The 15,438-nt window shown below is 38.8% G+C and overlaps 1 protein-coding gene across 6 annotated transcripts in view; it reads left to right on the top strand.

Annotated features, from left to right (window-relative positions):
* The window catches only part of SLC7A2 (solute carrier family 7 member 2), a 58,791-nt gene that overhangs the window by 19,573 nt on the left and 23,780 nt on the right, over window positions 1–15,438 (top strand). Inside the window, exon 1 of one of the 6 annotated variants that reach the window (XM_037382205.1) lies at window positions 11,700–11,807. The exons of the other annotated variants lie outside the window; for them this stretch is intronic. The gene's annotated coding sequence lies outside the window, so the exon portion shown is untranslated. Of the gene's footprint in view, window positions 1–11,699; window positions 11,808–15,438 lie in introns of those variants that run through there. 6 annotated transcript variants of the gene reach the window in all.

Here is a 15,438-nt window from a genome sequence, read left to right as displayed (position 1 = left end):
AGACTACTTCTGGAAAAAGCTTACTATTTAGATGGATATGCATGATATTTCAGTGCACAAAGAACTATGTTTTCATGAGGACTATAGTTAAAGAGAAGGATATTTCCATAAAAAGATGTCCAGGCCACCCTAGTGGGTCTATAAAAAAATTTAAGATGCGGCTGTTCTTTGCATGTATTAATTTAAGAAGGCAGAAAAGAATGAACTTAGCATGTATGTGAAAAAAAAGGCCAAGATAAAAGGGAAATACAAGAAAGTAACTGGACGTTACGGGTGTTCAAGGACAGGGAGTGTTTGATTCTGCTTTAGCCTTTTCAGCTGCTGGAAACGAGTTCTGCATAAGAAATGCACGTGTTGCTGGGTGTGTTTCTAGGAACAGGAATCGGGAAGCAGTAGTCTGACAACTGTATGCCAAAGTGGCATTTTCTGATGGCCATGCAGAAAGCAATGCAGAAGTGAAAAAGGATCTTAGCCAAGGTATACTTTCTGACAAACAGATTATTAGCTAAGTTTTTAGGTTATACCTTCAATTATACCTTCATGTTCTAATAGTGCTTCTATGAGGAATGTGTAATTACTCTTTGTGCCAAATTTTTCTTGCATTATGAAAGCATATATCATTTACAAATGGTGCTAACCTATTAATCAGATTCGATAAAAATCAGTAAGTTGGTGAAATATTCCATCTAGTACTAGTAAGCGAAGTGGTGACATTTCAGAATTAGAAGTCATTTCTATGGCATTTTGCCACTCAATATTTTACCCAAAAGGGGTTGTGCGTTCTAGTTACTCTCTTAAACAAGAAGGTATTAGATGTCAAAAGTTTTTTTCAAACAGGTTGGTAAAATGCGACATCTTTCCTGGCTCTAATTTCCCACAAGGTTACCCTAGTTCACTGCATTTCAACTAGCAACCTGTTACTGGGTTTAGCCCTTGAGACGGTGAACCTCTCCTGGCCACCTTTTTATCCTGGAGCAAGTAAAGAATGGTTTGTGGCCAGATCCTGCCTCTACACAGACAGCTGGAACTCAAGTTGCTGCCATTGCCTCCAGAACTCATGAGAAAGTGAGGGAGGAGGACAGTATTATTCCAAAATTGTGATCCAGCCATAATAACAATGAAGGCTGGGCCACCCAGAAATAAGCTGTCCTTTTGCATAGTAGGCACTGAGAAGCAATCCAAGAAACACTGTCGTTTGCACTCACGCACACACACAACCGCCCCCCCCCCCCCCCCAGACAATATGTAGAAGGATATCTCTTTGGTGATAACTAGTCTAGTTATTTGCAGTGTCTGGACTTTTGGGGACCTGGCTTGTGCACTTGGGGTGTTTGTTGGGTTTTTTTAAGCAAAAAGATTTGGCTGTATTAGGATCTAGTGTTCTATGGGGTTTTTCCCACAACTTATTCACAGCATGGCTCAAGATGAGGCTAATTTTTGTATAGATTTAGAAAAAGCAGTTGATTTGGGAACAGAGTAGGGGAGAAGTATCTTGTTTCACTTATTTAAGTGGATGATAAAAACAAAGATGTGAACATGCAGTTAAGGAACAAATATGAGATAATTTGGTAACTAAATGTATTTGATGTTCTGTATTGCTAATATTCAATACATACCAGTTAGAGGAGGATGTCTGAGGAAATTCATAATCACCTATGTGACACGCCCTTGACCTTCTCAGTCAGAAGCTGGTCATGCATTTGGGATCACTGGGGGCAGCAAGGGAAGAAAGTGACTGAGGGGAGGAGGTGGTATAAAATGTTTATTGAGATGTTCCGTGTTCACTGAAGATAGAATAAAAAGTTACAAATTTATGGGGCTTTCTGTTGCCACAACAGAGTGAAATTGGAAAACTGGATTTCACTCAGTCTTCATGTGGGGAAAGTGATGGGCTGGCCCAACCACTTTCCAGATGCTGTGTGATCCAAATTATCCTGAAAACACATCTACAAGTGTAAAGTATTTTGCACTGCAGAGCACTACAACTATTTTACTGCAAGCAACACTTACGTGGTTTGTTCCTCTGTGCCATTTGGTAGCCAGTGGAGTAGCTTCATAGGTACAATAAATGCAATTTAATGTTCAGATGACTTTTGATTGTTATGGGCCTACTGGAAAAACTGTGGAACTGCTAAGGTGCTAGCTTTTCCAGTACCCTCCAGGTAATTTATATTGAAGATAAAGTTTCACGTAAAGAACCATCATGCTTTCTGACAGGAAGTACAATACATACGTGCACACACACAAGTTGGGCTTTGTCATTTATTATTTTCAGAATAATCACTTTATGAACCTATGCTTGTGCTTTCGTACATGGTTTTTTATGCTCTGCTGAAATGACTCTCCTGCTCTTGCTAAGCCTGTTCTGGATTTATACAAAGAGAAGATCTGGTTTCTTCAGGCAGACTTGCCAACGTTTCAAGCTTTATGCATTAAGTCAGCGCTGCATAGATCTGTGAAGCAGCAGCCTTCATCATGGTTATGCAACTGTCATGCATAGCTGTGATCTGATTAAGATACAAAATTATACTTCTTTCCTAAGGGAAGTTCACAGAGGGTTTTCTGCTTATCTTCAGAAGATGCTGAGCAGGGCTTTGCTGTCTGCAGTGCTCTCTTATGTGGCAGAATGGAGCACTTCAGCCTGTGCTAGTGTATGCTCTCTGGAAGGCTGCAGCACGTGGTTAGGCTAACATAGGGTCACATCCCGTAGCTGTTGGTCAGCCACTGGGAAATCGGTGATCAAGATCCCAGTGTGACTAGCAATGTCAGTGTTTGATTGTGCTGTATTTTGAAGTCTTGGTCATGTTTTACCTGTGAGATGTTATATGCATTCAAGATGTTTATTGACTTGCTTAAAAAAACCTGAGAAATTTGAAAACGTTTTCAGAAAATTACCTAGTTGAAGGTTATAATTTTCTTCAAGCTCTGTTCCTGATGCATTAAATGTAGTGGTTCTTTTTAAAGCCAAGAATGAGAAGGGAACTCTGGCATTTGTTGCCTCAGTTATAAATACTGTTGGGTGTTGGGATTTATATGATCTTGACAGGGACAGCTTATATTCAGAATGTCTGGCCAGAGTGTCTACATTTAATGTCAAAAGGTAATGCTTTGTAAAAGGGTTGCTATAGCAACTTTGCAGTGACATTATTTTGGGGATTTCATGTTTGGGTGCAGAAAGTACACCCAAGGAATGTGCGGTGGGCTTACCGCCACTAACTTCAGAACACAGGATGCTGTTTAACGCTTCTGGGAGTAAGCCTTGCCAGATGGAGCTTATTTATATTGTGTCAACTGACTATTCCTGTTTATGTTGTTTTGTATTGTTCTGATATATAAGCCTAAAATAAACCACAGCAGTGCACTTAGCGCACTGGTTCTGCCTCGGGTGAGTGATGTCTGCCAGCAGTGTTGGGCTCATCACAGTTCCATTTTCACACAAAATAGAAGCAAAATACTTCTCTGATTTAATAAAGTCCAGTACATATCCAGCAGTGGATCCTACTTTAAATACTTCACCATTATTTCAGAGCAATATTTGGTTGCAAAGATTTTTCAAAACCTTTATGTACTAATATCTTTAATTCTTTCCACCTTTGACTTAAGGTAAATGTAATATTGAATATAAACGATATGTGAATCTAATTCTTGGATTTCTGTAATCAAGAGAAAGCAAACTTGGCTTTTAAAAACGGTTATAATTGGCAGATAATTAATATGTACCTCATTTTAGATGTTCCATTCTGAGAAGGTTGTGACATCTCGATTAGGTGACCTGTTTTTTTGGTGGGGTTGTTTTTTTTTTTTTGTAATCCCTTTAAGATTGCATCTTTTCCATGTGCCATACAAAGTCATATAGAAACAAGAAAGATATGTAATAGGAATTCCTTCCCTTCCCACCATGCTTTGTGATACTTTTGTAAGCAAAGCTATTTCCAGTATCATCCATGATTTCTTTTAGTCTTAAATTAGATATAGCCATCCTTTCTCTCTTCTCCACTACCTGTGCTTCCTTCCTTGGCCCCCATAGAAAAATGGGGAAAAGTCCACTTTTTCATATACAATTGAGTTATTTTGAAAACTTTTCAATAAATTGATACAGAAAAATAACTGTACTTTTTTTTAATCAAAAAGACTCACTGGAGCCCATTAGCGTATGGTGCACTGGTCGAATGGGCCAAGAGGTGCTGTGACGATGGGACTGGGCAGCCTCAGTGGAGCAGGAGTCCCTGAAGCTGATACCACTTCTGCCATCAAACCAGCTGTCTGAGGCTGGGAAGGGAGGAGACAAATGAGGTGAATCATTTTTTCTTTGCTTGATTTCCACTCTTACACCATGAAATTAGGCTACTTTTTGGGCTGTTGAGCTGTTCTCTTTGTGGCTCCGCTGTGGAAGTGCACAGCAGCACACAGCCAAAGCCATTCAAAAAATATGTAGATGTTATAGAAATTTTAGAAGCCACCTCAGGAGTTTAGGCATGTGAAAGGGTATGATTTCTACTTTAAAATCAGTGTCTATGTGCCTCTTAGAGAATCACCAGCTTTTGTGCAAATCAATGCAATTATCAGCAGGAAAAGGGTTGAGATTTAATTTTGATCCTGAAGTTATTGCTTGTGTCTTTCTATTAGCAGAGAAAAAAATAGTTCAGGACTGTATTTTGTAAGCTTCTCTACTAATTTGTCAGGGGTTTAGTTTTTTTATTTTGTCTGGTTTTGAAGAGGACAGAATAGATGGAATTGATCTGTGTTAGCTTGTTAAGAGGCTTTTGCTTATGTCTTACACAAGAGGCTGTCACGGAAAGTTAGTAACCATGGGGTGAAAGGTAAGCCCTGTTACTGATTAAAAACAGATTAAAAAAGAGTAAATAAAAACAGCTACCTTCATATCATTTTTGCAGGTGTTTTCCAGCATAGAAAATGATTGTTAATGATATACCTCAGGAATGAAGTAGAAACAGAGTTAATAGAAATTTTCTGGACAAAATTTTTTTTTATAGGAAGACTGAATGTTCATTACAGATGGTAACTGGAAAAATCTCCCTTTTTTGATACAAGAAAAAAATAATGGTTTTAGCCATTCCAATTGAAAGATTTTTAAAGAAAAGCAAACCTAATAAAAACTGTCAAAAACCCCTCACAAACATTCCTGCAACAAGAAAAAAATCAAAGTAAACTGAGAAAAGAGATTATTTGGCGGGAGGAAAGAAAGAGTAAGTTGAAAGATGACTGTCTTATACTGTAGAAGGTCTGGGAAATAAATTTTCAGTTGATTAATTCAGGTAATGAAGAAAGTGATAACTAGAACAAGGCAACCTTAAAAAAATATAAAGGAAACACATTCAAAACAACAAAGTACTACTTTTATAAATAATGATATAACTTAATAATAAATAACTTGGAGCACCATTGTTTGGGTAAAAAGCTTGTGAAGTTGGGGAGGGGTGTTAAGTTTTGAGATTTAAGTACTTTTTTTAAATGTCAGCTGATTTACTTATGCTAGGGTAATTACTATGAAATGTGCCTAATTACCTACCTAAGTTGCCATTAGAAGAAAAGACACATGGTCAGTAGTATGTTACCACACATTTGTCTCAAACACGGACTGTCATTGGAAATGGAATACTTTTTTTTTTTTTTTTTTTAAGTTTGCTTCAGTTTGAGATGTGAGTTCCACCAGCCTTATGGAAAAGCAGAATAAGATGTTATCCAATAGCTTACATCTCAAAAAATGCACAAGGTCTTAGTACTTTGTTTTCTGGTAGATCCTTCTCCTTGCCCTTGTTAAAAGACTGTAACTTTGTGCCTCTGATGAAGAAGTGTGCTCACGCCTTGACTAGCCTGTGGTTCCTTCCTCATGCTTCCTCCCAAGCCACAGGATGGACCTGTGTCTGATGTTCCTTTCCCAGGTTTCTGGGGAGATCCACGACCATTTCAGCCTTGGCAAGACATGGCATTGCATTTTATTTTCAGTTACAGATCAAGTCTTAGTTTTAACTTCTATTTTCTTGGCTCTTCTTTGTATATATTATAAATGTTTCCATCTGAATTTCCTATTTATATTTATCCTGTATTCAAGGTGTGGATTTGGGTCAAAAAAGAATGTTTGGAATATTGTTGTGGTTGTTTTTTTTCTACAGAGTATAGCTTTAGCTACTTTCCTTCTCCAAGACTTCTCCAAAATTCTGATTTTAGACTTGGGGGACTGTGACTCAGCACTACAAATATTTTCTTTAGACCCTTGGGGATATTTGAAAGTCAACAAATGATAGCTAGTAGCTGCTTGGGACATGCTTAACATCAGGTTAAATGACTCATTCCTGGGTCAAAATAACTAGTAGGAATCTGTGCTAGTGTAGCCCTTCTTGTTATATATGAAACGTAAGTTTGTAGATTTATTCTGCCTGTATTAGTCTAAGAGTATATGATTATTTTTAATAGGATTTATTACATTTATCTTACAGAAGGTCAGGGTTTGAGGTGTTTTCATAAGTACAAAGTGAAGGAGATTTATTAAAGTTGAGGGAATTATAAGTGATGATTTTATTTTAATCTGCAGAACAATCTGGAGGAGCTAGATTCAGTAATCTGCCTAAACCATGAAAAGCCATCTTAAATTAATAAATTTATATTTTAAGAAATAGGAAGCCCTTTAAAAAGTATTGAATTGTTATTTATTCTCTTCAGAAATGACCCTGTCATAACGTTATAGAGATAGCCTACATTACTGATTATCTTTATTAAGATTCCTTTTCTCTCCTACATGTTAATGATCATCTTGTGTGGTTTAGCACATAAATTGCACTAGTTTTAATTTTTTGTGGTAATCTGAATTTTTATTCTCAGAACCACTGAGATGCTAATTATTTATCTTGACATAGGAAAGATTCTTGCTGGCACTTGATGAATCCTTTTATGAATACTAGTGTGTCTTCTCAAAATGCATCAGAGTTGCACAAACTGCATAAACCGTATTTTGGTTTTTTTCTTGTGGATGTCAAAAGATATGTTTGTTACAGTCAGCTGCAAAGTCCTGATTTCCAAGGCAAAGCATCACATGCTATACAGAGCGCCATCGAGGAACTGGAACGGCTCACTAAGGCCCCAGTCCTGCAAGCACTTTTGTTCATGTTTAACTTCTGTGTGGTATAAGTAATTGTATGAGCAAGCACGTGGATATGCTTTTGCAAAGTTAGCACCTCTAGTTATGTAAAACTCCACAGCTTTTTGGTCCGTTGCTGCAAGGCTGTATCTGTGAGACAAGTCAGATTCAACAGCTGAGCAACTTTTTAATCAGTTTGTCATATGGGCTTCTGCAGTACTTTATTTCAGTCTGTGCAAAAGTTTCACAAATTAATGGAGTTTTGTTTTTTTTTTTAATTTAAAATTTCCTGAGCATGAATTTCCACATAACTCTATGAAGATATGTTCCTAATCTTTTCACACTGAGAGAAAGTCTTAGACAAAGTCTTATTTTCCTTTCACAGGAAAATAAAATCAAAGAGTTTTCTCTTTCGGTTCATTCCCTCTAATGTGGCCAGCTGTTTCATGGCAAGAAGAGAATTTCTGATCCACTTTATGGAAAGATTGTGCTGCAAAAGTCCTTGGGACAAGTTGGAGAACTGTTGGATGAGGCACTTCAGATTAATCCAAACATGATATAGTTGCTAAGGAGCAGAAAAGAAGTCTCTAAAGCCAGAACCTAAGCCGTAAAGTAATGTTGTTGGTGAAATTGTAGCTGGAAACAACCTGGGAGCCAAAGTGGACTACACAAAGTGGATGTATGACAGCTCTTTTCTGGAGAGAAGTCGTTTGTCCGGGAGAGAAACTGGGTATGCTGTTGCAGGTGGCTGCCTCCAGGCAGCACTCTGTGTGCTCAGTCTGGTCTACAGTGCCTCAGATCTGGCGTCCTTCACTGGTACCCTACCAGACCCCGTACCTTCATGAACACCTCTCTGACGCTGCTGTTTCACACATCCTGTGGCACACAAATACACCTTTCAGCTAGATCTACGCAAGCGCCGCTCCGCTGGGTGGCAACATGGTCTTCTTGTAGTTTCCAGTATGCATGACTGAAAGCACACGCAAAATCTGAGTCCCACAGGACCTCTGAGCCAAACACTACATAGTGGGGATGTACTGATCTGCCCCATGGTGCTCTAGATCTAGGCGGAACAGATGCAGGCTATTTTCTTTCAGCAGCCAGTGTACTCCCTGCCTCTTGGCTGGGAGCCAGGGATGGTTCTGGGTTTGAATGCCTTTAGCAGCGAGCGTAGCTGCTGGGTGCTCCTTAGGAACTCAAACGAACCGCAGCAGCAATGCTTCTAGCTGTCTTTGTAATGATCCGTAAATTTACTGCTGTTACCAGGGTTGAATTGTTACCACAGCCAGGTGATAGCTCTGAAGGAATGAGAAAGTGCAGTTGTGAGTGACTTTCCAACCCTGTGGATGTCAGTAGAGTTTCTATTGTTAATTTAAAGAATGAGGAAGACATTTTGAACTGATTTATACAGCTTCTGAAGGATTTGAACTTTCAGTGTCTGTAGCAAATCTGTACCATAAGGTCAAGAATAAAAATGAAGAGAGGCAGAAAGCAAAGAGGGATCCAGGTAATGCTGAATTTTACTTTCTATAATCTTGTTTCTGGCATTTCCCATAAAAGGAAGATCCACTTGTGAAGAGGTAATCCCAGAGAGGCTGGTGCCTCAGTTAGAAATGGTACCAAAGAAAGTTTTGGGAGATGCTGCAGTTACATGGATGAATAAATAACTGCTCATTTTCCAGTTTTCAGTGAGATGTACTGGAAGTGGATTTTTGCAAACTCTAGAAATCTTACAGTACATTCACTGGATTGGTAGTTAAATATGGTGATTGCCGTGTATATTACGGCACTTGTGGACAAACAAATTAGAGTAATAATTTGCATGGTTACATTTCTATTCTGTTTGGGGACTAAATCTATGTAAGATGTAGTGATGGTGCTCTAATGTGAAATAAGAGTGGTGGGGTTTTTTTTCTTCTTAATTGTACTGTGAATAAATTGAAAGAGTGAGAGAGATGCAGTGGGTACTGAAAAAAGATCCACAAAAAAAAGGTTAAAATGTAGGGAAAATATTCATTGTGGGAAAGTGTGAACAATTCTTGTGGCATTGGTGTTGTGTATTGTTGGGAGAGGAAGGGTTAGTCCATTCTGTCATTACTGTCTACTTCTTTCTGTTTCCTAATTCAAAGTCCTTATTTTGAATCAAATCCTGACCCCATTGATATAATTTGGAATTTTGCTGTTGGCTTCAGTCTGACCAGGTTTGTGTATTTAATACCAAGAACTGTTTGACTTGCTCTGTGAATATGACATGTCCTGGACGGCTCTGTGTTAATTCTTCACAGTGGAACAGGTTTTGAAACAATGCTTGTATATAAAATGTCCATAAAATATTTTACAGGCTTTTTATAGATGTTATAGGAAGAACTATGATTACAGGGAAATAATATGTTTACAGGAATGCAAATTTGAAATTAAGCTACTGTCTTAAGCTTGTTCTACCTTCTTGGAAATACAGAATTCCAATTCCGCTGTTCAAATTTGGGCCCATGCCCCTGTTACAACCATAGCTCTATGGTCTACATAGTTTTCAGTTCTATGGCCACATTTAGAAAGTAGCTGACAGTAGTTGTCAAGGTTTGCTTTTTTTTTTTTTGTTTGGTTTTAGGGGTTGGTTGATATTGGTTTGTTAGTTTTGGTTTGTTTGGTTTTTTTGCTTGAAAGTGCTGAATGGTCTCTTATTAATAATAAAGCCACCTGGGAATTATTTACATATTATTTGCATGATTTACAGTAGCTCCAGCTCCAGGAGTGACATTAATTCATAGATCAGCCCAGTACAGTGCAACATTATTAACCTGGCAGGAGTCTACCAGAAACATTAAAGCAGAACACCAACGCCAAGCCAGCCTCACGCTCAGCTGTTCTGTAGGGGGATATCCTGCCCTGATACTGTGGGGAAGGGATGCCTGAGAAAAGCTAACTCTTAGAAGTCAAGTGGAAACGGAGTCTCTATATTCAGCAGATTGAGGCAGTGACAGCTTCTACTTTTTTTTTAAAGTGGAAGGGATGTTTTCCATGATTAAGCAATAAATCACCTAATTTATGCATTAACGATTCCTGGTGGATCTATATGGTTGGAAATGATTCAGAACTGGTCTTGAGGATGTTAACTAAAATCCACATGAGTAATTCTCAAATCATTCATGGACTTGCTAGAGAGTGATCGTTTGGGAAAAAAATGCCTGGATATTGTCATGGTTGAGAGTGATGCTCCTTAAAAGTTATTTCCATGTATTTCCACACAAGAAACCTAACCTGTTTAGCAGCTTGCACCGGGTATTAACTGTGAAAGAGATAAAGTTTGTATTTAACAAGGATGAGGTCAGCATGAGGGGAAGAATGGGTATTGTTATCATTAGTTTTCAACAAATGACCTTTTCTCCTCACCTTCTTGCACTTTTAAGACAAGAATAGCCTTGGATAATGTAAGAAATGACATCTGGACTACTGGTCTTGAAATATGTCCCACCCCTGTGGAGCACACTCTTCTTGGAGGCATTTCTCCTTGGATCTGGGAGAGATGAGGAAACGTATTTGTCCCTTGCATGTGCTTGCAGGAAGCGGGACTTTTCGTAAGGGAAAGAAGAGGGGCCTTCTGTGCTCCTGGAGTGCTGGCAGACTCTACACTCGGGGGAAAGTAAAAGCTGAAAGCAAGTTGCAAGGGACTGCCACACTATGCATGTTTTTCTCTATTTTCTCAGGAAATACTTTTTTAATGAAGAGAAGCATAAGGCTTTTCTCTGCAAGGCTCATATTTTCAGTGTCCTCTGAACAAAAAGAGATACTGAAACACAAGTGTTTTAAAGGGAAACAACATGCCATGAGTAATGTTGACTGGAAATGCTACTACGTGTTTGGGGTGGGGTTGCCTGCCATTGGAAGTAATAAAAATACAGCTGTATATTATCCATTGGAGTTTGGTTTATTCTGGAAGCTAATTTTTAAGAAACTAAGGGTTATTTATTGGTTGTGTCACATAAATATTTGGACTGTTCTAATTCCAGTCTTCAGCATTTTTACATTTCAAGCCATGTAAAGGAGAACAATATACATGGGACATCTACACTTATTCAACAGAACGGGCTCTAACCGGACTCTGTAAATATACTGTCTTCTGTGCTGCATATTCTTCTAAAATTTACACAGCAAAACCAGTTTTCATGCTAGGCTGTTGCATTCAGGTCTCAAAGCATGGCGAAGTAGCCTTCAATATGCTTCAGAGCCTGTTTATTTTTCACAAGGGCAATGGGGAGACTTTGCTTTTGCAGTATGATGTTCACGTTTTTGCTTTTCCTTCAGGATGTGTAAAAAAAGACCCTGAGGACTGTGTGGTGGCTACCTCACCAGAGTGTACATTTTGTGTGCAAGCACGTAGGTGTGTTTAAATGTAGAAAATGGCATTCCAGTTGGATTTTGTGTCATGAAGACAGTGAATATGATTTTTCTGAGCACCAGCAACACTTTCTCTCTCTTTCCCTCCCTGCCTTAGCTGGGCAAATAGCTGTCCGGCTCGCAGCCCTCCAATCACCCGGGCTGCTGAGCCTCCACCCCTCAGCACCAACAGCTCTCACACCACCTACAGCTGGCTTTAAAAGTAAATAGTTTAATAAAATCACTTTCAGTCATTACTCTTCCATTTAAGACGGCAGGAGTTCGGGACTGGGTAAGAGAAGCAGAAGTTGGCCCAGCAGAAGTTGCTCTGAATCAGGTTTGTAATGAAGTTTAGTGCTGAAAGAAGTAACCTGAAAGCAACATAGCTTATCATAGGAAACTTTGCCTTAACATACGTGCTTTCTGAGTAGCAAGAGCTGTGGTATGCAGTATTACATTTAGTTTACATTACATCACTATCGTGTCTCTGCTAAAGTGCAAATTACAGTTCTAATATATAGAAGATGCAATTTATATTTTGCTTCTCAGTCTGACTGAAAGGTGTTTCTGCTTTTGATTGGTAAAGCTTTCTTTTTCTGTTTTATACCTATTAGACTTGTGCTACAGGTGCTGCTTTCCAATTTTAGGGATTTAAGTACTATTTATGTACACTAATTATTCCAAGGCATTAGAAGTTTTGTGAAAACCTTGAGCACAACATCAACTTCTAGAACACTTGCAGCAAAATCATGTAGTCTGTGCATGTGTGTACACACACAAATCATAGTCTAATGTCTTGGTTTGCTTCATCTCTGAATTATTTTACTTTCATATATTATTGCATTAGATCTAATCAGTGCAATACTGCAATTTTGAATAAGGCTAAATGTACTTAAGAGCAAACAAAAATTTTCTCATTAATTCTACAAATGGAAAATATAAAATATAAATTTTTACATTTTTTTCAGGAAGATGAGGCTGAAGGAAGACTCTAAAAATCTTTATCTAACCAGTATATATTTATATTTTCCCATTTTCAATATGTTACAAACTTACTGGAGTGTTTTCTCCCTAATTAATGTGCTTTTTAAAATGTTAAACTAGTGCACCTAAAATTTATTTTATATTATAGTATATAATATTAGCTCAACAAAATAGTTTGTAAGTAGGATACCTTTAAGTTACTTTTGCTTCAGGAATCTTTAAACATACACCCCAGTAACATTATTAAAACTTTCAGAGGTTTTATATTGCTTTGTAGCAGTTGCTTTCCATATAAGATTTTAATGTTTTTTATTAGAGCTTTTAACAAAAAATGTTGTAGGAAAAGTTGAATGGCAACTGCAGCAAAACTTTGGGTTTTCTCACTTGTAGCTTGGGTTTGATGTGTACTAACTTAAACCATTTATTACACATAATTAAATTAAAGCGTTATTGTCATAGAAGAGCATGATGATACAGAATATAAGTTACTTTTTTGCTCCAGTATCTACCTATTGTTTGCATTTTGTTTTGGAGTAGGAGGCTGTTAGGTTATTTTTACATAGAAAATACTTTGCAAAAATGGTAGATTTTACATGACTCTGAAGAAGTCAAAGGAAATTTAAAGATGAATACAAACTTTGCAGTTACAAGTTTTTTGATGTAAAACTTTTCCTGCTAGGAGAGGGCTAACAACAGACGACCATTAAATATTCCTGATCACCCATCTGAATGGTATGAATTATAAGGCTGAATTCATCTTCTTGGGTTAGGATTCAGATGTGTAGTGGTCAAGCAGTAAATTATCGGCTTTACAACTGGTGAGGAAAGACTGACCTTAAAGAAGGGTCTATCAGCAGCTACTGTAGACAAAAAAACACCCAAGACCATAAAAACAAAAGGCATTGCAGAAGAATCTGTGCTTATTCAGGAACTCTGACAAATACCATGACTGTCCATTAGACATGAGGAAGCTTTTGGGCTGGTTTTTTTCCCCATGTTAGATAGATTTGTCCAATTCCTTTTCTGTCTAAATTAAGTCCTCCTGTCCCACCTGTCTTCATTGCGTGCGACTGTAGGGGTAAAACTGTAAACTGCAATGTGGATGGCAATGCAATTCTTTCTAGGGATGTGTTCAAGGAAGATATGGGCTGAACATTGCACCCTTTTTAAGAGTGTGTGGTTGCAGTCCGTGTAAGCTTATCTAGGACAATGCTGCCACCAAAAGGTACGTACACCCAGCTGTTGCCTTCTTTGCTTCTGTAAGTTAGTATTTGAGCGTGAGACGTGCTCAGCCAGTGTTGTGATAAGCTGTCCTTGTGAGCCAGCACAGGTCAGCACTGAGGCAGAGCCCAGGCTGTGCTCTTGCAGTGGGTAATGCATTAAAGGATCTCTTACAAGGGATGCCTCAGGAAAAGGTTACACCTGTCGCTGATTTCTGAAGACACTCTGTCACCACTTACCTATGTCATTTGGTCCTGTGTGGTGGCCAAATGTCATCATAAGGTCATCAGTTCTTCCTGCTGCACCTTCTTACCGAGTATGAAGTGATCAGTACTGGAGTCTTCAGAGCCAAATCTGAAAGGGGGCCGTGTCTGAGGTACAACACTGCACTTTGCACACAACACCAAAAGTTTTGAAGCAGTGTTCAGACATTGTTTATTGTGCAGAGTAAGTACAGGGAGCAGTGTCTGTTGTTCTGGATTGCAGTGGTCATCATAAAAGGATGTGTGTTCATCAAGTATGTTAGGATGGATATACCTAACAAAGTATGTCTCTCATACGTAGGAGATTTTTTTCCTACAGACACAAAGTTTGTATCTTGAACTTTGTCTTTGGTTGTGCTCCAGTTTTTAAACGGTAAAGGTGAAAGGGTGAGTTTGAGTCAGAACAGGTGTTCTGTTGACTAAGAACAAGTCTTATGGGCTTGTGGCTAGCAAGTGCCAGCCTCCTGTCCTATCCACAGGAATCAGAGAAAGCAGAAACCCCCCTCCCATTTTGTCACAAGGATTCCTTCTCAGAAAACAACATAATATCACCCACCTGGCCACTGCAATAGAAGACCTCACAAACCTTCAGGACTTCTTGTCCCAAAGTGCAAAGGAGCAGAGGAATCCAAGATGCCATTTGAAGAACAAAAGTCTTGGAAACTGTGTAGTGTTCTGAGAACAACGTCTGCCAGAGTTATTTTTCATGTTAATGAAATACCAAATGAACTATCATTTGGGAGGTGAGGGAAATAATTCCTTTAGAAGATACCATGGTTTTGCAACATTGAAATTGCTAAGGTGAAGGGCATGGAGTCACAAGAGCATTGTCCCCTGTCACCATGGGCTATAGCCTAATGAGTATACTAATACAGCATCCTAAGTGATTGCTACAGCTTCAGAAGTGTCATTATGGAAACATAATGGAACAGTGGCCTTGGGAATACTTGTCAAAGTACAGCCCAGGATAGACAAACCTGGCTTTGGGGGACTGAGTGCCTCAGCCTCTGGCCCAAAGGAAGGCTGCTCTTACTGAAGAGTTCAGGAGCTATAGCAGGGCATTTTGCCTGAACAGTTCAGTGTTGGTTCCCCTCAGAAGAGCTTATGGATCTCTTCTGTCTGCTGACACGCACATCATCTCAGTTCTGAAGCTGGTGTGTGAAATCTCCTTTAGTGGATGAAGTCTATGTACCATAGGCAGATACTTACCTCTGGGAGTCTGCTGTATGGACAGCCTAATTGCAGCAGAGCTTTTGGAAACTTGCCTGTCTTGCCTTCTTCCACTGGGTCCTGGGTCAGCTGTCACCTTTCTCATGGGCACGAAGCATCAATGCCCAGAGCTATCCAATTCCATTCACTATCCTTTATTAACTTCCCTTTCCTTAAAAGGGAATGGAGAGGTTTTTTTTTAAGAACGCTCTTTGAAGACAGAAACGGCCTGTCTGAGTGTACTTGGGGAGCTATTGTAGGAATAAGGAGAAAATGTTTCTACACAGAAAT

This window comes from Falco rusticolus, chromosome 1, assembly GCF_015220075.1.
Source record: "Falco rusticolus isolate bFalRus1 chromosome 1, bFalRus1.pri, whole genome shotgun sequence".
NCBI classification, from domain to species: Eukaryota; Metazoa; Chordata; class Aves; order Falconiformes; family Falconidae; genus Falco; species Falco rusticolus.
This window is presented reverse-complemented; position numbering and strand designations above follow the sequence as displayed.